At 39.2% G+C, this 23318-nt stretch overlaps 1 long non-coding RNA gene across 1 annotated transcript; it reads left to right on the top strand.

Moving 5' to 3' along the window:
• The first annotated feature begins 3472 nt into the window (after positions 1–3472).
• LOC127142743 (uncharacterized) lies at positions 3473–22324 on the top strand. The gene is made up of 3 exons (XR_007813776.1): positions 3473–3527; positions 3748–3788; positions 22163–22324. It is a non-coding gene; the product is annotated as an uncharacterized LOC127142743 (long non-coding RNA).
• The last annotated feature ends 994 nt before the right edge of the window (positions 22325–23318 follow it).

The raw sequence follows: 23318 nt of genomic DNA, 5'->3' as shown, positions 1-23318 counted from the left end.
GGTTTGCTGGGACCGCAGACTACTGGACTTTGAAAGCATACTTGCCAACTTACTCACAGGCAAATCAAAGCCTGTGAAAAATTGTTCTCTCAGCACCTAGTTGACTGGTTGACCTGTGTGTCGGAAAAGGTTGGAGCACAGCACACACACATGCAGACGCACACATGCAGCCTCATCAGAGCCCATACCTCATAGTGTTTGCAGAACAGCCGAGGGTCAAGGTGACAAATGGCAAACACAAAATAAATCTTTTCTGAGGCTTTCCTCTGCTAACTAGCCAGCCAGCAATTAACCTTCCTCTTCTGGATATGTACTGGGTCAATGTTAGAACAGACAACAGTTTTGTCCTTTCATGACCATACATATCAAACCAAAATAAACCAACAGTCTGAAGTGGTTTTACAACTTCTGTAAAAACAGATTTAAATAAATCATCTGTGAAGAGAAAGCCTAGTCTTTCTAGCAAAAATGGGGCCTGTACATACGACAAAAGGAATTTGAAACTGGTTGTGTCTTAATTTTGCAAGACAACAACAGGATCTTATCTTGAAATTGCAAGATAATTCTACTAGTAAGCTCATAAATTAGTTTGGTGCACATAATCATAACTGATATTTGAAAGCTTACTTGTGGGAGATTCCTCTGTAAGCCAAGACAAGTTACCGCTCACTAAACAGCATGATGTCACATCTGCAAAACTGAGGGAACCAAGGTGAAATAAGGCTTTGTGGGGTCCCTCTGGGATCACTGATGTTCCCTCCACCCAATAGAAAAGTTTGATGAGGCTTCCCTGCCTTAAAGTTCTACTAATGCAGGAAGAATTTCTGTGTTCCTTCTGTGTACTGAGCAGGCCTTAAAGTGTATCATCAAAAGAACATTAACTTTAACATTATTGTCGAATTTAGAGCAAGAATAGTAGAGGAATATTAATGTAATATGTCACAATGCCAAACAGGCAAAAAATGAAATCATTCACAACATCAAAAATAGTCTTCTCTACTCCTCCCCCGTTTCCTAAGAAGTGTGCTTTTTCTTCCTCTTTCCATTCTCCATCACTTACTGCAACCTAACTCTATAAAAGCACTGTGACAAAAGCCTCCACACCCACACACAAACACTCATATGTGACCTCTGTGATGCCCCTGCCAGTGTGTTTACAGTAAACGGAACCAGTCCTAAGCGTACCCCACAAAGGACCCTGTAGCCTTTGTTTTCTAGCATACTCCCAGGAGACTCTGTGAGGATGAAACAGAGATATGAGCAGCTAGAGTTACCTCTTAATGAAACGTATCAACACCACCAATCACAGCGACACACACTGCCAACAGCACTCTGCCACGACCGGGCGAACTCTGGGAGGGCTTGTGTGAAGAGAGTCAGCAACACAACAGAGGAGCTCTGACTGAAAAGGTGTTTGAGAATAAAAGCTTTTTTGTGTTGTCTAAATATGCATATTGTACAGACTTGAATTCCTTAGCTTAATTAGCATGTACTGCATCTCAACTGGTGATGATGGAAGTTGACTTTCTTGCAGCCACACTTTGTGTTTCAGGTTTTTTATTTTCAGTTTTTGCTAACATTTTGCTTGTTCTGTTGCCCCCAAGTGGCCAGAAAATCAGTTAATTCCTCTATTATTTTAGAAGTGTAGCATTTTGAGATCAGGGAATTTTTTCCTGACTGAAACAGATGCACTGGATTAAAGACAATAAAATAATAATGTTTTTGTTTTTTTTGCCTGATTTTATTTATTGTTCATTATTTTGTGCAAACTGTAACAATACTGTGCAAACATTTTAACATCCTTGAAGCTACTTGTTTCTGTATTGCTGTTTGTTTTGGAGAGCAGGTTGTGTTTGCTCTACTAGAATTACAACAACTAGTACTTGTATTTACCAGTTGAGCTGACTTTCCAGAAAGGCTATAAAAGAAACCAGGTGTAGGCTTCACTTTACAACAGTTAATCCTGTTAAAAGATGCCTTCCTGTAACCCTTCTTAAGTTTAGATCAGTGATGTCTTAACTACAGAGGCCAGGACTAAGCTTAATGAGATTAATTTCAGTCACCTGTGTTAGTCCTCATTAGTGAGAGTATGTGCACACAGACAGCCTGAGGCTGCTCATCAAAACTGGAATATATCACTACAAGAACATGATATGAGGGAATGAGTTAAGAACGTGGTTTAAGTTGAGTAATCTTAAAGCAGGAAGAATTTATTTTTTGGCCACTTGGGACAACACTGACTTATTATCATGTCAAAAAAGCAAACATTTTAGAAACCAGTGTCTTATTTACACATCCAGCAGAGATGGAGCATTAACCCGGAGTCATGCCTCTGGCCACCTGAGGAATGTAAGTCCAATATTTATTCTTTTTCTTGGTCTCCACCAACCTGAGGGAAATAGCCTGAACTTAAGTGTTAAGTGCTCAACTTTCATCAGCCTGTTGATAACATTGTCTGCCTGCTGTTTAGTGTTGGATAGGTAAAGTACAGTGCGTTTGTCATGGCTGAAAACAGCTGTCTGCTGTGGCTGGAAACAAGGTTGATGGGAGCGGTGAGAGAACTGTGGGCCATGAAACCAAATCAGTTAGCTGAAAGATGCTATAAAGCTCTGTAAAGCTAGCTGTGGCATCCAGTTGGGCCTGTTCCCTGGATGTAAATTAAACCAGGTTTAGGTTAAACTCTACAACATGTAATCTTTCCTACATTCAGTTCTGAGTAGTGATGTCTTAATGCTTAACTAAGTTAAACAAGATTAATTTCAAATCACCTGTGTTAGTCTTCGTCAGTTATGTTCATCCAGCACAGCCTGAATTACAGTAGGTGGACTTGATTTATCACATTGTTTTAGTTGCCTTACCTTAATCATACTTCTGTTGCCATGAGTGAAATTGAAAATGTTGACAGTAAATGTTTTGCCGATATGTTCACTATGAACATTTTGTTTGGTTCTAAAAACATGGCAAAATCTTAACAGCACTTAGTGCTTTATTAGCAGATGTTTACAGATCACCACTAAAAGGAGTCCAAGGGTCAAGAGCGCAGTGTCCTGACAAGATATGTAACAAATATTCTTGCGTATAATCACATATATTGCACACTAGGAGAAAAAAACACCTTGCTCATTTTGGCAGCGTATGTGTAACTCTAGATAACAAGATAAAGAAAGGAATGTCAATGTTTATTATTGTAGCAGCTGAATCATCTGAAAAATTGTCTCTACCTATTCCAAAGCCAAAGTCTTCATGCAGTCTTGTGGCATAATAATATTCTGCAATATTAAGCTTCTTTAGGGAAATTCCCAAACAATGCTGAAATCACACAGTCTGTTGTAACGGGACAAGAGTTATTACAGCTATTTTGCAGCTGTGGGACAAAACCACAAAGAAAAGAATGAAAAGAATGCTTGTTTTCTTATTGACATCTAGGACTTTTGAAATAAATACAGCAGCGTTTTAACAGGTTTCAGGGGCCTGAGGATCACAGAGCTCACCCCATAAATGAAAAACTGTATGAAATGTCACTTAAGGTGAGAACAACAGATTGAAATTGCTGTAGATTATTTTTCATAACATAAGTCTTGCTTTGCAAAATGTAATTCCTCCTTTGGACCTGAAGTCAAAAATGCTATCAGCCGACACACTACTCTGGTTACGTGCTCAAACATGGCCGCTCTGATTATGAAGGAAAATGTGTAAATTTATTTCATTTTTGGTAGACTGCTAACTCATATTGTGCTTTCTTTACAGCCTTTAACTTCTCATGGTTGCATTCAGCTGGTGCTGTCAAGGTAAGTGCTTTTATTTATCTAATTAGTTTTCAGTAATTATTGGATATCGTCTGGTTTAATTGGTCATTTAAAGGCAGTTATCTGTCATCTGCTGCTATATACTGTACTGTATGTGCTGCTATCCCGCCCACTCATGTCATTATCCATCCATGCAGTCAATAGTCCAACACGACAACATTTTTCAGGAAGTAAGAAAAATGGCCTCATATTAACCAGTACATGAGTTCATTTTTTATTGTAGGTCCTTTAGTGCAGTTGTTTCAGTACTGCTTTTTCTGGAAGTTAGTTAGTGTAGGTTTCTCCACAGTATTACAAGAACTAGTACTTTTGCTTCCTGAAAAGGATATGAGTAGGCCTTTTTCACAACAGAGTTGCCGTGTAAGGAAAAACCCAGGTGTTACTAATAACATTAACAATGACTCTGTTTTATCCAAGTGTCCCAGTAAAGTCCATGACAAAATACCAATACAATACCAAAAACTGTAATGTGACGAAGCAGTCAAGTGGAATTCAGTCGTCATTCATTTTATTATTTACACCTGTGACTCTCAAAATGTCCTCTCTGAAAAAGGCCTATTAACAGAATAATTTCCAGCATTTAATTCTGTTAAGGTGGACCGTCCTGAAACCCATCCTAAGTTTGGACTGGTGAGGTTTAACTCTGGAAGACTAAGTTAAACCTGATTAATTTCAGTCACCTTTGTTAGTCCTCACTAGTGAGTCCCAGTAGCATAAAAGCTGGAGCAGATCATTCAGATCTCATAATCTGATGGAAAGTAGTCTAAATTGCTTTATCTCTACTCCACCTTAACTGTGCTTTAGTTGCTCTGAGCTGATGTTTAAAGAACAAATAATCTGAAAAAGAATGGCACTGAATATCTTGCAGACAATAAATATGAACATTTTGAACCTTTTCTTTGTTCTCAGGCATTGTTTGGTTATGAATTGCAATTACTAATATGATGGACCTTGACATTGGACCTTTTCCATCATTTAAATAATAACTTATGTCTAGTTTCTTTATTTAAGTTACACAGCTGGTAGCCAACTGACACACATTTCATCACTCATCTGAGCACAGGAAGTAACAAAAACCATCCATGTCTTCATCAGTGCATGTTTGAGTCATACGCTAGGATTTTATGAGCCTCAGTCACTCACCAAACTTGGAAATACACTGTTTTCCCTGGAAGGTGATGTAGTACATACCAAATGCTGTTTCAGAGGGTATTCCACCTTCACAGAGCAACATTCCTAGCAAACACTGAACCATAGCAACATTCAAATATACAATATGTTTCACTGTCAAATTTAAGGAAATGGGAAATGCTGACATATCAGCTATTAGGTGACTTGGTTGTAATTCCCAAGAAAGTGTTCTTTACTGTGAGTATTGATGCAACAGGAATGCAGGTGGGTATGTTTTCTCATGTTGTGCCATTAGTACCATTACCATTAGTTTCCACAGCAACTAGTTACATTTTGATAAAACACAGCTATTGTGAGAATTAGCAGCATGACTGGAATGCATCATTGACCAATCACTTCTTCTTGGATGTTGTATAATAAGTATGGTCTGTGTGGTCTGACTGAGCATATTAGGCTTCATAAGGGAGGAAAATGGCTCTGAAAGTATGACAGGTATGATAAACCTTTCTCTAAATGTAGTCCAGTTGGAATGCTCGTCTAAATAAAACACAGACGAACATGTTGCTACAGGTGACAAATAAAATAAACTGGTGAGAGTTTAGTGAATATGAAGAGGCTGTTTCCAAACAGCTCTGTATGAAGTCATGGTTACTATCACAGGCGCCGCCGACACCAGAAATACCAGCATTTGAAGATGATGATTTCATATTTAACTACTCTAACTCTTCAACTGTAAAATATCCACTGAGCATTAAAGCTGTGTCTCTGGGTGGTGACGCTCTGAAACGGCGCAGGGACCTTTACTTTCCCAATTCTCAGAAGGCCTCATCACTATAAGAGCAAGTATTGCTATTTTTGTAATCAACTGTGTTGGGCAGTAATGCATTACTCATTATTGCATGATAGGAATGTGATGACAGTAACACTGCAGTACTTTGACATCTGGGGTTAGCTTATTGGCTGTTTGACCGAGTGTTAGATTGAGGGTTTGGTCTATGTGACTTAAAGGTGCTATATGTAAGTTGTTGCTATTGCTACATAGCCGATGTTAGCATTAACAGCCGTTGGTTTACCAGTCAAGAAGAAACACTGCGAGTTCAGCATCAAACTTCATTCCTTTACTCACCAAGAGCTGTCTCCAGAAGTGGAAGCAACACCAATGTTAGCTCTTGTTGTACTTCAGTTTCTATCATTTCTTCTACTTAAGTTAGCATGCTAGCCAGCTAGCCCTGGCCTGTCTAATTTTAAAGCGCTGGTCCTTTAGACTGTCTATATTCACCATGGTCAGTATTTCTTTATTACTTTAAGTATACCAGAGCCATGGCAGAATTCCCTGTGTAGATTAAGAAATATGACTGAACCTTTACTCTTATTAACATTGCATAAACAGCCCCACTACTTTTGTGAAACTGTTCCAACTTCTATTACGATAGAAAGTGTCAATACAGAAATAACAGATTGAGCATTTTGTTGTTACTGTAGGCACATTTATAAGACAACAGCAAGCTTTAAGGTTCACATAAGGAGAACAGCCTGATTGCATGTCACCCAGCCAACCTGTGTTCAACGCCAGGACACACATGAAGAGGCTTTTCTTCACTGCTCCAGCGCTAAACAGAAATCTTCAAACCTGTCTGTGTGGGACTTTCCACTGTGACTATAGCTACACTCATTAATCAGCCCCAAAAAGCAATGTCAAACCATATTTGTCACATTTTTATGATTCATTGCTTTGAGGGAGGAGGAGAAAAAACTCTCCCCTGAAGCTGGGATTTCACCCGCAACAAGCAATTCAAAGGCAATTTGTTGCTTTGTCATGTATAGGTTGCACAGATAGTGACGGATTACCTGTCAGAGCATTTTTGTTTGCACAGAGTTCACCGTCATCCAAGGAGTTGGAGGAGTTCAGAAGTGAAGCTGTTGTCATACAGCTATGATGTATGGTCTCACAGATTATCCTCAGATTATCTATGATCAGATTACAGCAGCTCCTGCTGATCCATCAGCTGTTATAGAAACCAGGGTGTTTCAGTCCAGAATGATCTGACCAAGCTGTGAGGAAAATTATAAATATAACTAGACAGAAAAATAGATACAACCAAGATCTTTACTTTTGGAAGTCTTCTCTTGACTCAGTATCTCATTGTATTCACATATAACTCAAAGATTAATGTAAAGTTTTATGTGACTGTAGTGTCCTTTTAATTTATTGATGGGATAAGTTTGTTGAAAAATGGGACAAATACATTGCATTTACAACTAGGGTTGTCTTCTTTAAAACTACCTACTGGGGTAATAAATATATTGGTTTTAAAAAGTAGAACAATCTGTACAGAGACAAAAGACCCCAAAGTAAATGGAGCCCACTCAGTCCCTGACTGTTGTACCCTGAGCTTAGCTTGTCATGTCTATGTATGCGTCATTTAATGTCATTTTGGTCAGGCTTAGGCTTTAGTCAGTACAGAAACTGATAGACTGATACAGTTTTTGTCCATACATATGAAACATTCCCACTTTCAAATTCTGACGACATCCTGTATCCTCCTCCTATCATGTGAATGCATGTTGAAATTCTTTCTCACAGATTCTTTGGCATAAATATAAGCATAACCACAACAGTGTTTTAAAAGTATCACTTGACAGTGTCAGAAAAGCAGTGCAGATGCGTGCCTGTGTCAATTCTTTCCGTCTGGAGAGGCAAAATATAGAAATGCCTTTGCAGTTTTGAATGTGGACCTCTGCTGTGTCTTGTCTTTTCCCACAGATCTTCTTAAACTAATAAATGTCTGGTTTACATTGAAGAGTGCCCCACACAAGTAAGAAGGAGAAATATACTGTTTGACTACCACAAAAAAAAAAAAAAAAAAAAAAAAAAAAAAAGGATATGGAGTTGCTTCCAAAGTGTTTAAGTCTGGTTATTTTATCAGGTTTTTATGGATGAGAGGAGGAGGGACAAAATAAGTGGAATGTTTTAAAAGTGCCAAAAGGTAATAAAAGAAAATGTCTTGGTCTTAAACAGAGCTTATCCTGTAGATGATGATAATGTTTGTCTGTCATCAGCTTCAACAGAGCAGTGGTGCTAAGTGTCTATTGGCAATGAAGTCCTCACTCAGTTCAGTGACTACAGAGCAGAGGAGGGTAGTTCAGAGGTTAAGGGAGTGTCCAGACAGTTATTGCTTCAAATACACAGAGAATCCAAAGTAATGAGTAACAACAAGGGAAACATGAACCTAACAGCACATTGATATACACTGTAAATTTTAAATAGTTACTATCTGAGCAAAACAAATGATCTATCTATCTATCTATCTATCTATCTATCTATCTATCTATCTATCTATCTATCTATCTATCTATCTATCTATCTATCTAGCACTGAGACCTCAGACACAAAGCAGTGGGTTCCTCTATCCAATAACTTGTGGACAATTGCCAGTTACAGCTTATAGGGTGGGTGATGTAATGTTTATACAATATAGGAATATTTCTCTTCCCTGTCAAAGCAGTAACTCACCTGCATTTATTCAATCCCCAAAGAATCCTGGGCTGCTGCAGACGTGGAGAGACAATGATCGGTCTGTCATTGAGTGGGAGGTGGGCGGGGGGGTCCACTGGGCTGAGGCTTCGATCTGATCTTCAGTCACTGATGGTTTGGCTAATGGAGCATGTCAACCCAACTTAACCAAACTAAGCTCAACTGAACTGAGCTGAACACAGTTGTGTCTGCAGTCACACAGTATAAAATGCTTTACTCAGTACTCAGTTACTGAGATTGGATTCTATAGATTCTATAAAGTTATTGTGTTTCATCTTTAAAGTTGCATCTTTATGCTCTACTTCATTTAGAGTGGCAGTTATTGTATGGGTGACTGAAAGCAATATTAACTGATGATCACTATAGCTACTTCACTTGGCTGTGCTCCACCAAAAATATGCAAAGAGTGCGGACGAGGGCGTCATCACTCTTTATAACAACAGAGCCACTGACAGCGATGATATTTTGATATGATTTGATTTGCTGTGATCAAACAGAGCAGCCTTTTGATGTGTGATTAAATAAATGACAGTGAAGATGTGAGAGGATGTATAAGGGAGAGTAAGACACAAAACAAATAGGATGGGAAAGATTTGAAGCCATGGTATCACAGATTATGTTATGGTACAAAGTGTACTGGCCAGACCTGCAGTGCTGCAAGTCTTAGCAGGCAGGACAGAGAGGAAGCCAGACACAGAAACAACAACAATCATGATAAAAAAAATTGTTAAAGAACTACTACTATCATTACTTCTACAGCAAATGCCACAACTCCTACTTTCACAGCTTCGACAGCTGTGACTACTGCTATTATCCTTAACTACTACACTCACTCACTCCTGCTACTAAAGCTTCCAAACAACAACTACTACTGTACTGTACCTGTGATCAAACACTTTCAGCCTGTGAGAGGTTGTCACCGCTGCCACTTTCCTTAAAATGTAATTTAAAAAATAGAGGCGGACAGTAATTCCTTCTCTTCATACTGGTGAACATGTCCCTTATTTTGCAGCGTTTACCTGCATTTGTGGCAAGGGCCTTTTTCTTTTTTACTCTCTCCTCCTACCCTTTCCTTTTCTTCTGACCACGGTGACTATCCATTTCACCCGGTGTCTAAAATGTTAAGGGTGCTGTATGTGTTGCTGAAAGATGTGATGGCGACATTTTTGACGCTGTGGTGAGGGTGAGAATGAGAGTTTGATTCGAGGATACTGAGAGGTGCTGCTTGCTGTATTATCACTGGTCAAGATGACTGGTGACGGGAGGCCAAAACTAAAGGTTCAATGTCCCAGTGCTCCCGACAGGCTGCCACCTGTGGCAAATACTACAACTATTGCTACCTTACACTGCTGCCTCTGCAACAAATGACTGCAACTAATAATACCAGTATATAATATAAATAGTGCAACTATTACTATTTCTATTAATACAACTACAGCAGTGCTACTGCTATTGCAAATACTGCTGCCACTACTACTAACACTACTGATAATAATGAATATCTTGTCGCATTCTTCCACAATAATGGTACAAATCCAGCTGTTTCAGAGGAAAAAGAGGAGGGGAAGGAACAGGAGGACTGAAATGGAGAGAATGAGTTGTAAAGGGGGTGGCAGGGTGATGTGGGGTACAAGTGTAAGTGGGGTCATGGGTTTAGCATTGCTCAGTCATGTTCTCATGGAGCGCTGTTACGGGCAGACAATGCCAAGTCGAGGCTCACGCTTTATGTAATGCCTGGGAGGTGGAGTGCTGAGCTCTGCTCAGAATCAAACCCGCCTTTGTTTAACAAAACACCCACTAATCTGTGACGTTGGAATATTTTAGACATCTATTCTGATGGAATCGGACGCTGTCAGGTAAACTCGATGCACCCAAACTGTTTTGACAGATTCCAAGGTTACTGAGGTATTTTGATGAAAGGCGGAGCAAAATATTTTGATAAGCAGAATGCTGTGATCCAAAATTAATGGCATATTGTTGAGCTAGTCTTCAGATTTCTGTTGCTGGATTGGTATGTGAATGGTTTAACTCTTTGGCAATTACATCCAGGCCCATCTGAATGACATAATCATTACATCTAAGTCCACTGTGTATTTAACTGACATTTAGAAATCAGACTGTATGTTGATTGTATTAAAATCATAAAACTGCAGGGCAAGTTTTCTCAGTTGCACCTGTGCTGAGTCTGAATGTGGTTTGGCACAGAATGGCGCCAGTCACTACCCTTTGCTGTTATGGTTCAGTTTTAGAAAATATGGTACCCTGAGAGCAACAGCCACATGTTGATATAGCAACAGGGTGAGCAACTAATGTAAACGTCAACAGCACACCTGCCCACTGGGACTTGTTTTTGTGTGTTAAACTTTTATTGTATCAGAGTACACTGGCCTCACAGAGCAGTAATCCTGTACTCAATTTGAGCAATGGATTGTACTGTGTCACACCATCGGCGGCCATTTCTTATATTTCCTTAGTGTTAATAACAGGAGCCATTCATGATCACATTGAAAAAAAGACAGTCGATTTTGAATTAATTATTAGTAGATATAAAAACAGTGTAATTTGTAAGTAATGAACAAGTCCTCTAAAATTCATGCTACTTGTGCCATTGGACCTAAATTCAGAAAAGAACATCTCTTCTATACCCAGACTGCACTGAAACAAAAATAAAATTGAATGAATAAATAAATAAAATGAAAAACACACTGTATCATTACAGCATGTTCTCAGGATAACAAAGTCCAGTGGAAAAAGCATATTTGAGTGTTGAAATTTGCAGCCATTAAGCATACATTCTTTATTACAGCAATAAAATCCAAGAGAGGATTCTTCCTTTAACATGATTTTGTCTACAATGATGTGACTTAAAAACAGTCTGAATGAATTACAAATACGAGACTGATGCAGTGGAGAAAGCAAGACAGACTGTCTTTAAGCTCCCTGGTTACCAAGCGTTCGTATTGAAAACCATTTCCATTTTTCATAACATCCTGCCAGTGCATTGTGGGATTACTGGCACGACTGGAACGCAACCTAGACCAATCAGGTGGCTTGGCTGCAACTATCTGTTGTATAAGAAACTGTGTGGTCTCATCCTGAGAATGTGACTGAACATATTAGGCTTCATAAGGGAGGGAAATGGCTCTGAAAGTATGACAGGTATGATAAACCTTTCGTTAAATGTCCAGTTGGAATGCATGTCTAAATAAAAAACAGGAGAGACAGTTGCTACAGGTGAAAAATAAAATAAACCTAAGTGCTTCTCTGAAATACCATCTATTTTTATAAAGTAAAAATTCAATCACCTGAAATTTCATCATTCTTAATCTCTAAATTATGTAGGATTAAAATCTGTGAAAGTGTTTATAAATATGTAAAAGTGACAACTTCATCTCTTAATTTTTTCCTTGTTGAAATATGTGCATTGTATCATAGCGAAACAAATCTTACACTAAAACCCTGTAATCTCACCCATCACACCTTGACAAGGTGTACGCTGCAACATGAAACTGTGTTGATAGAAAAGAACGTTATGAATGCGGTGGTACTTGTAAACCACATCCTCAGGTCTTATCTGGCTGATAATACGATTCTCATTTGTGAGTACCTCTTTTTCCTCAGATTGAAATGTTCAGGTAAAGCACTGTTAAAAGGCACAAATCTGCAGAGAGATCTCCCTCCAATGAAGATAAATGTCCTCCACTAGTCCTATGTGAAATTTGTCTAGTGAGCATGTGTTCCCAGGATAAACACTGGGTGATAAAAACACCAGCCTGCAAGAATTATGCTCCTCTAAAAGCAGCATAAAGCACTGAGGATTTATCACGGATGCGTGTGGTTCTCAACAGACACAAAGACGTACGGATCTCTGGAGGGAATCTGGGCTGGATTGACTGCAATTGCTCATCCAGTGAAACACTGTTTACCCTGGCAGAGCTCTCAGATTTTTTATTGCAAAAGAGTGAAGAAATTTAATGATGACAGATTCCGACTTTTTGCAAAAAGGCCTAATATGACTAAAGTTTTTCTACTATCTTGGATCCTCTATATTTTAGAGAAATGTCAAAACAAATTTCCTGAAGCACAGTGCTCACATTTTGAGATGTGTGACATGTTTTTTTATGTTTACTGCATTAGATTAAAGAGAAAATGGAAGAATAACATCAGGCTTCGGGCATCAGGACATGATATTCCAAGGTATATATGTGATCTAGTAACACGATGCACCTTGACGTTAATGCTATTGACGCATCAAAATGTGACATTTGAGAAGTGAATAGGAACAACACCAGAACACAAGTGCCAGAACTTACTGTGGATAGTTTTCATTCACTTTTCTGAATGAAACCTTTTGTCAGTGAGGTCTGTGGACCTAGGGTAACAGGGACATTAATGTGGAGTTGTTAAACTGTAACTTTTTGGTGCTTTGAAAAAAAAAAATCTAATTTTCTTCATTGGGGTGGAGGCAGAAGACTCAGCAGTGGATATCTCAAAACATCATCAGTAAATCAAATCAAAACTATCTGCATGGAGACCAGTGAGGATAAATGGAAAAAATGTTGATTTTGACAATTAATGCTCCACTTAAAATATCTCTGTTGCCCACACATTCAACTCTTCCTGGTCTCATAAAGGCAGTGTTTTCATTGTACAGTTATATATGTTGCCTTAAATTTGTATTGCTACATCATAAGATACAGTTATTACTGTATACTGTTTGTTACTGTTTATTATTTTGTTATCATTCAGTGTAAGTAAATGCATTCCTTTTTTTCACTTCAAATTATATATCTCACTTTCCATTGAGACGTGTCTTGCTGATTTCTGAACCTTTGCATTGTGTTTTCTATGAGAAGCACTTTTCGGGCTTTTTTTTTTTCTCATTGAGGTAACTGGTCGGATTCCTCGGCGCAGTGGCAAACAGTAGCTTTTGTGTTCACTGTGCTGGATCACTGAGCAAGGAGAGGGAGGGAGAAAGTGTATTCTCTCCTCTCCCCAGTTCGTCTTTTTAGCCTGTGTGGCATTCTCCTCGCCACCTCATGTATGGAACCTTTTCAGAGACGAAGCTGCCTTTGCTTTGGGAAAAAGACACAGACTTGTTTTGCATATTGTTTAGCTTTTACCAGACACAAATTCTTTTCACTGTCTCTTTGTACTTGTTGCTATACAAAGGACACTCAACCTTTGAGCTTTCTAGACAATTTCCATAAAATCTTAATCTATACTCACCTTAATGATCCCTGTAAAGGTGAAAAGCTCAGCAAGTTATATATATATATATATATATATATTATATATATATCTAAATATATATATATATAATATATATATATATATATATATATATTTAGGACTTAAAAGACCTCCTGATTACATACTGAGAAAAATAAATCATAATATTCATATGTAAGGATGCAGAAAATTTGCTGACTAAGCTGAGAGGAAACGTAGACGATTACACACATGCACACATCCTGTGAAACTGTATATATTATGTAGGAAGACAGCTTGAAGTTTCCTCAGAAAGACCTGATCCTCGCATGGCAGTTTCACTGCTCCTCTGGATCAGTTTGGAGTTGAGTGTCTTGTTCAAAGACAGTTTGATATGCTGTTATCTGAGAGTCAAGCCACAAACCCTGCAATTACTGTGTGTGAGTAAATAATGAATTTAAGGTAGATGTTTAATTTTGGGGCAAAGCTTTCAAAATTCGGTCTCTCTGTTCGGTTTAGCTCAGGTCCATGAGTGATTCCTCCAGTGACCCAAATGTTGAGTGGAAACCCTCTAATCTTGTCGGTCACGGATTAGAAAAGGCTTCAGAATCTTGATTCCAGCTTTAGTTAATTTGGTGACCTTATCGCTGCATGCTGTTATTCAGTGGACTGTGTGTCTCCAAGCAGGGCAGTTCCTGATTAGCTGAGAATGTGTGGGACACGGCGGTGAACGCCCTCTTGTTTTGCTTCACAACATCGTCCGCCTCCCCTCCTCAGTTTGGGGTGAACGTGATCTGATGGCAAGCGGAGCACATGTGCCGGTCGTCAGCAGTGTCAGAAAGTGCGAATGTGCAATGTCACTGTCAAATAGTCAGTGCGCTGCCCAGCACCTCAGTGCTTCAATTCTGCAACCGCCCTCCAACATATACGTCCAGAAGAAGGCTTTTTCAAACAGTTACAGGTCCACAAAGCTTGTAATGCAACTATCTGTTTTAACCAAGGGAGTCTGCCAGAGACCGAGCCTCTTTTGGAGTGATATCATATTTTGGAGAGAACTATATAGGTCACACTGAAACATCTGATCAGCCACTGTAAGTGGTAAAACTGCTTTGTAGGGATCGAGATGCAGCCATGGTGATCGCTGAGGGCTCTGCTTTCAGAAAACATGGAGGAAGAAAGATCAGAGGGGCATGTACCCATACATATGATTCTTACATACCAAATGACCTTTACTTACATATCAAAAGTTTAGACAAACAAATGATAGAGGGAAGCATGATTTGGTGAAGTAATATTAGATAAGATGGTTATTAATAATGAAATAAGGTCATTGCAACACCCAAAATGACATATTGATGATAAAGCTACAGCCATGTCTTTGTTTTAGCCTTAAAGTCAGCATGAGCCAATTCCAAACTCTGGCTGGATGGTTAAAAATCTGGAAATATTTGCATATGAATGCTTTGCAGATTTTGAATACACTGCACATTCCAGTGCAAGAGCAGATTGTATCTGCAATGTGCATTTAATTTACAGCATAAGACAAGAGCTTGTGCATTAGTAGTTGTTGGGCTTCTTTCCTATTCTATGCTGTAAAACAGTCGTGATGATGAGCAGGAGAGATAACATAAACAAGATGACGACACTCATTTGCTACATACTTTACACAGCATGGGGAAAAATACATAAAATAAAAATGTTCTGATATACAACAGGAGGGTGCGCACATATTGTGTGTATCTTATTGAATAGGTTGTAGCCATTAAAGGGGCATAAAGTAACAGCCTTTTATTGTCCTTTATCAGTATCAATAAAAAAGTGTAAGAATATCAACAGGTCACAGCATAGTTTTAGTTTTCTGCCTGACACAAACTGAAGTTTTTACATCACAGAGATGAAGTGGCTGGCCAGTGAGAGCAGAAGGGTCATGTATTGTATTACCATGCATAATGCTAGAATAATTCAGCTACCATGAGGTTTCTTTTATGACTTGAGAATAAGGCTTTTTAATCTTTACAGTTGCAGCTCACTTGTTCAGGGGTGGGATGGAGGATACACAGTCATTTAGTCACTATCATAGATTAGTCAACTCCCCTCAGATATTTTAGTGTGGTGGGGCTGTTTGTTCCACTTTTCAACAGTGTGTTGTTTTTAGTTGCTGTTTTAGTTTGTTTTTTTGTACAGTTAACCCTCCTGCAAATGCAAATGATAATTCACCTTTGTTTTGAAAAGCACCAACACTCACTCTTCCCAACACAGGAAAACTGCTGATCTCTGCAAACCTGCAAACCAGGAGTGATCTTCATGGAAGCTGTACTTTGAAAAGTTAGTTTGTTCTTCAGGTTGGTGGATGCTTTTATCTAGAACACACTGCAGCACCATGATTGGCATTCAATTTTTTAAACATAGGTGGCCCCAGAAGGAGTTAAACCCCTAACTCTGGCAGTGTTATGCTCCCTCTCACTGAGTCCAACATGACATACAACTTAAGATAATTTCTCAGGGTAAGAGGATCTACTCAAGGTCCTATGAGACTGGTTATCTGGTGTAAAAATATGTATTCATCCTCCATGGCTACACCTCTAAGGCCTGTTGTAAGTAGATGTAGTATATGAAATGGGTGCAATAGATAGTCAATGTTTAAGCCTATAAGGACTACTACTACTACTTGCATAGATAGACTGTTTTACTTGTTAAACACCTAAGTGCACACACACAAACACACACACACACACAACTCCTGCAAAAATAGACAAACTTTTGCAGCCTCTCTCTGCTCCTTCCCCCCCTGAAGCACACTGACCATGATTGATTGTTGGGAAATAGTGGTAATGTTGCAGCACTGGAATGCCCATTACGGCAAGATTCTCGCACCCCTACGAAATTCCACCACACCGGTGAGTCGAGGCGTCACAGACAGACTTAAAATACGCCTGGAATCTACATTAATTCATGTTTAAAAGCACAGGGAGGACTTGTTGCTCACTGTTTAGAGAAAGATCTTCCACGAATCATGTTGCATCTGTTTTTCAGCATTTCTCTTCCTTCATTTCTTTTTCTCTTCTCTGCTCTCTGCTGAGTCTGTTTAAGAGGCAGCAAAGCAAACATAGTCTCTTTCATGTGCAGGCTTTTAGGCCTCTGTTCTGGGCCCTTCCATCTCATAAAGGTTGATGACACTTCACAGACTGCTGGGTCACATGAGAGAAGGGCCTGGAGTGCGGTGCTGCAGTGTAATCAGCGGTGTGGCAGAGATGCTGGGATGTAGCAGACGGTGAAACCTCCCATGCTAAGTTTACCCACCTTTTTATTTGTTAATTTGTACATCCCCTGGGTTTTCTTTCCTCTAATTTGCACAATCTGTTATTATTCTCTCTTCTACATCTGCAAATAAACAAACTAAGCCGCTCAGTGATGAATGGGAATGCCCTGAGCTTTGTCCATGATCCCTCTGTCTGGTGTTAATTAGCACTCAGGGGCTGAGGTTGACCATGACGTGATACTGGGTCTGATGTCATGGAGTCCAGCGACCTCGCAGGTCAGACGCCACATTGCACATTGTGGCTTTGATGCTCAGAAATATTGAGTCATTTGTTACGGTCCTTGGGTGGCATTGGATATCATCTTCCCCCAGTGTCCTGCGAAAGTTTGTTCCCTGGAACGTCGATGTAGATGTTAGACTGTTACCCTGTGTTTGGCTCTGCCAGGTTGCAGGAGTGTGATTCCCCTGAAACAGACAACTGATTTTTTCCCATCTGAGCGGGGAACAACAGGGAGGCCGTAGTCACAACAGAGCTGGGAAACAGTTCTTCATTGTCTTGTAGCGTGTAATTACAAGACAGTTGTAATCTCATTTTACAATGTAGGGACAGTTCTTGAGTTTATAACAAAGCTGAACATAGCGAAGAGATAAAACAATAGTAAACTTCACCAAGTTAATCAATTAAAAACTTGAATGGATAAATGAATTGATCAGTCAAGTAAGGCACTCAATCACCAGTTCAGGATTTGTTTGTATTAAACTCAAGGAGTTAGGAGAGAACATTTTACAGCTGTGCCAAAAATACATTTCAAAATGTTTGTAATAATACATAATTAATAGTTAAATATTTCTGGTATTCTGTTAATGAGAGCATTGCATCTTGTGTTGTATCCTGTAGTGTAGTTTAGTAATTAAGTAAAATTTACAGTATTGTGAGTACTTTTTCCAGTAAAGAGTAATATAAAGGAATCATATCTGAAATCCTGAGATTACACTGCAGTTACTAATCTGTTACTGAAAGGATTTGGAGGGTCAGCTGGTTTGCTGTCTTACCTGGAGTTTAATGGTCAGATTGAAGGGTTGATATCATGTCTATGTACATTCAGGACAAACTGGCCCCAGATGCGCTGTCTTGGTGCAGCCATCGGAGGCAGGTAAAGCAGCTAGCCTCCACCAAAAGAAGGAAATAGCATCTATAGGTAAACTCCAAATTTGTCTTACATGTTGTCCTCTTAGCTGATAATGGGTGTGTATGAACTACACTTCACTTCTCCAGCTATACAGTCATACAGCATTACAATGAAGATGATACATCTGAGGTACTGCATGCAGTCACAGAGGCTAAGCTAGCTCCAAACTGGTGGTTGACTGCTTGTTAAATCATGAGGTCTTGTTTTCTAATTTCTACACATGTATGTTGTTTGTGTTAAATATGAAGATCCAATGTGCATTTACAGAGATGTTGGAGCTGCTGAAGGCACCTTTGATCGAGCTGGGCTGAACAAAATAAGTGATGCAACAGGTAATGTAATTGATTTGGTTGCTGAACTTCTATTAATAATATCTTAACTGAATAACTTGGCCAACACTGGTTGTTACTAAAAACTCCCAGGTGGAAGATGATAACCCCAGAGAATAATTTAATATATGGTCTTATGATCAAATCTAAGTGTATTAGGTTATATTTCAGGAAATGTTTCCCTCTGTCCAAAAAAATCTCCTCTGTTGTTGAGAATCCTTGCATTTCTATGTCTGTCTTTGCATAGGAGCATTTTACCTTCCTTCCGTCTCCACACTCACTGGATTCAGTTGCCTCTTTTTGAACCACAAAAGCCCCGCAACTCTGCCAACGAGCCAGCACATATCTACTTGCAAACTATTTGCAACATTTTTTATTCAGGTGTCTGCAGTGACAGCACCACTGTCTTTGCTGGAAACTCGGCTCCAACGTGTGTCAGGGAGCAAGCATGAGCATGTGTGAGGCACCTGATCAGCGTACCAGTCAACTGATGTGTCAGTTGTACAGAAAAGGATAAAAACAATTTGAAAGAACACAAAAGTGGTGTCAGCTTGCCACGTAGGACTAAGGTTACACGGTAGACAAGATGACTGACTGAAACATGGCATATGCATTTGACTATGACAACTCATTTGGACATTTGTATTGTTTGTCTCCGAGACCATTTGTACTGTCAAAAAGCAATGCAGGAAGAGAAAACTTGCCGAGAGTTGTCAGACATTTGCCAGCGTATGTTTGGTAGCAGCCAGGTATGTTTCACCAAGGAGAAGTGCTTACAAAAACAGAGTGAGTAACAGAGGAGTTCAGGGCCTCAGACATAATAAACTATAAATACTTTGTCTATCTTTTAATCCTTTGTAAGTGCCATAAAATAGCTGTGAGATCATAATTTACATTCATAGTTTGATGTGTTTCTGCATGAAATCCTGACTGCATATTAGGATGGAACTTTTGGACAGACTTTGTTTGAAGAAAGGTCACTGACATGAGCCAGTGAAGGTAACACACCTTTTCCATAATCCCTACTTACAGACAAGATGGAGGACAAAGAAGACGAGGGAAGTGTTTTCATGCCAGTATCAGGCTGTATGTCTGAGCCATTACAGAGACGATGACAACAATGTTGGTGATGTTGTTGCCTGACAAAAACACACACTTAACTGATAGTGAGCAAGTTACTTAAGCAGTAACAGTAATACAAACAGGGCACTGAACAAGTTTAAAATGCGATTATAGTTTTTGATAGAGAACATTACTCTTATTCAATTATGTATTCACCTATTTTAATACCCGATGTCAAATCTTATTTACACACACTAGTTGTACATGCAGGTACATGTAGGCAGCAGCTAGCTTTAGCAACATGGAAGCAAAGAGTGACCACTTTGTTGAGATTGAATTGAGATTTTAGATTGAACTGAATGAACCAAACTCAATCTGCAACACAGTGTTATAGAGTGGAGAATGGAGGTAAAGTTGAGAGTTTACTGCACATGAGCTGCTGAGTTAATCAGAACTGCACAGTGCTCATTCAGTCTACAGTCTTTTGATGTAACGTCTTGACTGACCAAGGGAGTGTCAACATCTTCAGAACAACACTGTGTCTGTCTTCTATAATGTTCTTTATGATCATTTCAGTCTGGACAGCCTCTCCAACATGTTTTGTCATTGAGGTAAAGTTTAGGTATGGGCTGCATTAGCTGTTTCGGCGAGCTAACACAAACTTTGGACATCAAAGAGAGGAGCAAGGACATTAGATTCAGCGTAATTCCAAACAAACTGTGAGAGTTTCTATTTTTCATTGACAAGCATGGCAGCCAGCACAAGATCACTACAGAAATATGTTAATATTTTGTTTAGCAAAGGTCAAATATTTAATCTATCCCCACCCATTTTTTATATGACAACTGAGGTATGGTGTCAGGTTTGCATAGTAAAGATAAATGAAAGCATACTATGTTTGACAGTCTTTGACTTTCTGGGTTCAAATACAGTCAGAGGACAGTCTTGATACAGTGACGCTGTAAGAGACGAACAATGAGGGAGTAATGAGAGCGGCAAAATATTTTGAATGTCAAAACTGTTTTATCAGTGCTGGATGGTAGGTTGCTGTAATGAATGATTCTGAATTATGAGTTAGGGATGGGGATTACTGTGAATTTGTTGTGGTGAAGAATAAAAGGAACCAGCTGAAGAAGGGGAAGGAGGATAGAAAAATGAGAAGAAGAATCGGAAGCTTTCAGGTTGAGAAACTTAAACTCTTTGCATAGAAATGAGTGCAATAGACGCCCTATTCAACCTGTGAGAGTCATTACTTTAGCTACTTAGTTACAAGGTTGTGATCCCTCACCTGCTTCCCTCCTGAGAAACGTTGTCAGTTGCATTGAGATGAATTGTGGATGTGCTAAGAGACATGGATACCATGTTCAAATATGGTCTGCTGCCATGAATGGACCGAAAATGAATCACTTGTATGGTTTTTTAAAAAAAAATTATTTGACCTAATGCCTAAAATTTAGGTTATATTAAAAGAGTGAGAAGTTTTTAAAAAGCTCCTGTTTTAAGATTGTATTGACCTATAAATGCATCGCCAAATGTTGTTATACAGAGCAAAGATCAAGCCGGGGCCACAGATATGAGAGACTGAAATAAATCATAACATAATCTCAGATGGTGTTTCTCTTCTCTCCCTCCCTCTGGTTTGAAACAGGTGATATAGCCGCTGATTTAAAACCTCTGACTGTTGCTGCACCAATTAGTTTGGTGTACATTTACATGTGTCTGGGGCTCATGGACACTCGTAGATCATACTGACTCAAGTGGGAGCTGTTTGGCCTGGAGCAGCATGAGTGAATTATAACAGTTTCCAGCTCTTACTTGGAGGGCCCCCATGTTTTGGGGATGAATCAAATTCCTACATCGCCAAACTGTCCATTTTAACAAATCACCTTCTGCTCAGCCCTAAAATCATATATTTCTGCAAACAAGAAGTGGGTGAGATGACACTTTGTGCATAAATTTTGTGTGAATGTAACAAAAACACAGTAAAAACACTGTAATTTTTTCCCATTAACAGATTTAAAAAAAAAAAAACATGTAATTTACAATTCAAAATTTATATTGTTTAATTTTCTGTCTCTCATATTATTTTGATCAATGCAGTTAAGAAATCATCCGTACAAGCATGTTAGCATGCTAACATTTGCTGCAGCTGATAGGAATGTATTGGACAAACTTAAACTTTTACCTGAAAAGTCAGGGGATGACCAAAGTTATTCCAGTTTGCCCTGTGGTGGACATGAAGGTTTGTACCAAATTTCATGGCAATCCATTTTAAACATTGTCAAGATTTTTCACTCAAAACCACAAATACGAACCTTATGGAGGGAGATCACCAAAGTCTTAAGGATACATTAAGGTAACTTAATCTGATGGGATTGTGTTTAAATAGCATGCAACTTTGAAGACATAGTTTATATAATTAAAGACCCCAAAATAGCTAACAACTCAAAAGTACTATTTTGAAAAGCTTAACTTTAGGTCTGCAGATCGATTCCTAATGGTGGGTGTTCTTTAAATGGCAGAAACGTCCTTTCGGAATGAGTCTATACATTTGTCAAAAACTCAAACCAGCTTCTTGTGAAGGATGCAGCACTGTGATCTCTGCTTTACTGTAAGCACTCTCATCTTCAAACTTCCAGCACGTGATGCAGAACCTGGGATTCACTAATCAAGAGGTGATGTTGAGAAGAAGCCTCGAGACATGACGGGAGATAAAGAGGAGGGATAGAAAAACACTGCAACCCTCTCTGAACTAAACATCCTGCTCTTCACGAAGTAAGTGGTCTTTCTCCCTTTTTTTCTCCTCCACACTATTTGCTAATGAGGACTTGGGGTCAGTGTAATTGTTGCAGGAAACACAGCGCTGATCAGAGGTGCAATTTGAGGGAAAATGAGGTTCTGTCGGATGACCTCATCTCTTTGGTCGGGCAGACCAAGGCCCGAGGCTTTTCTGATTTGTCTTCTTGGGTCAGCAGCACCACATATGTGAGATGTGTGTATGTGTGTGTGTGTCACACTCAAGTGAAGTCACTGTGGGGAAAAAATGCCAATGAAGATGAGTCTTGATGAGGAGCTAAGATGATTAGACCACCTACAGATGATTCAGCGCCCAGTCAAAGAGGTTTACTCAATTTTCAGCAGGCTGGCTCCTCTGTCTTATCAAAGTTCTCGCAGCAGGAGCGGTGATTAGGGATCTTTGATTAAACAGAAATGCGGCTTCATTTAAGTTTGGCTGATTTAGTATGAGTTAATGCACGTACCATACTTATTGTCTGTAAAGACCAGCAATGTGAAATATGACCAACTCCACCAACCAATAGCTATATTACCTATAGCTGTGATGTCATCAACATTTAAATAAGGAAACTCTTTCTGGAAGATGAATAACTGTATAACATTAGGTTCACTGAACATCTTTTGGGACCACTGGACAAGTAGATCCAGGTGTGATGACGGGACGTTTCAGTAGTCATTGATATATTGACAACCTATGTGCAGATTATGACGAAATAGATTAGGTGGCGAGGCAACCAAGGACCATGGTGTAGTGAGAAAACTATAAAAATGTTGTGTGTGTGTGTGTAAGCAACAATGATGCTAGAACCACACAGAGCATCTAGGTAAAAAGCTGGAGACTGTAGGTCTTACTGGTGTACAGTGGTCTCCAATTTGGGGGTCCCGAGATAAATCTATGGAAATTTAACCAAGATGATTAAAGGGGTAAAGAGAAGAACATATATTCTCTTGTGCCTTTCTGTCATGAAGCGAATAATGCCTTTACATCCTCAGGAATCC

The sequence above is a fragment of the Lates calcarifer genome, linkage group LG8 (assembly GCF_001640805.2).
Source record: "Lates calcarifer isolate ASB-BC8 linkage group LG8, TLL_Latcal_v3, whole genome shotgun sequence".
Lineage (NCBI taxonomy): Eukaryota > Metazoa > Chordata > Actinopteri > Centropomidae > Lates > Lates calcarifer.
The sequence above is the reverse complement of the archived record's forward strand: the minus strand, read 5'-3'. Positions and strand labels throughout refer to the sequence as shown.